The sequence below is a fragment of the Arachis duranensis genome, chromosome 10, assembly GCF_000817695.3.
Source record: "Arachis duranensis cultivar V14167 chromosome 10, aradu.V14167.gnm2.J7QH, whole genome shotgun sequence".
Classification (NCBI taxonomy): Eukaryota; Viridiplantae; Streptophyta; class Magnoliopsida; order Fabales; family Fabaceae; genus Arachis; species Arachis duranensis.
In genome coordinates, this window is record NC_029781.3 from 22,658,751 (window position 1) to 22,659,764 (window position 1,014).

A 1,014-nucleotide genomic window follows, 5' to 3' on the forward strand; every position below is an offset into this window, starting at 1 on the left:
ATTTAACAGCTCAACCTGGAGCCAGTGGAACAACCACTACTGCGGCTACTACCCAGGCGTCACAATCTCTGACCTGGAGCAAGTGGGACGAACCACAACCCTTGCTACTGCCCAGATATCTTAAGCATTAACCCGGAGCAAGCGGGACGAACCACAACCCTTGCTACTACCCAGGTATCTTAAGCATTAACCCAGAGCAAGCGGGACGAACCACAACCCTTGCTACTACCCAGGTATCTTAAGCATATATTCATTCAATCTCATTTCCTATTATCAATCCTCATTATTATCAAATCTCAAACATTAACCTGGAGCAAGTGGGACGAACCACAACCCTTACTACTACCCAGGTATCACAAATACATTCATTCAAAACTCCATAATTAAACTCATTTATCATAAACATCCTTTTCTGTCTCACACCCGGAGCAAGTGGACAACGCCACTGCCTACTACCCGGGGTTACACATCACATTTCAACATCTTCCATTATTATCCATTTAACACATTCATTCATTAATCATATATGCAATTATTCTCAGCCATAATCAATAATGGCTTTGCCGTGACCCGGCAATAACTCAGCCATCCGGCTCATGGTCCAATCAAGAACTAGTTATTTATCAATAAATATAGCCTTTCGGCTCATGGCATACACGGTACTCCCACCGTCATCCTCCATATCTCATATATTCATTGTTGATCATCATTGATCATAACTTTTCCCCTTGCTTCACTCGCAAGTTACCACATCCCCTAGCTCATTTCTCATTGCTAGGCATATCATAATGATTTAATACATAAGGGGTGAGATCGGAGGCTTAGAAGTATGAAATTTGGCTTTTAAAACTCAAATATCAACTTTGGCATGAAAACAATGCCACGCGTACGCGTACTCCACGCGCACGCGTGGATAGCCACAAAACTCATCGACGCATACGTGCCATTCACGCGGACGCGCGGATTGAAAAATAGATAACGACGCGTACGCGTCAGCCACGCGTACGCGTGGGT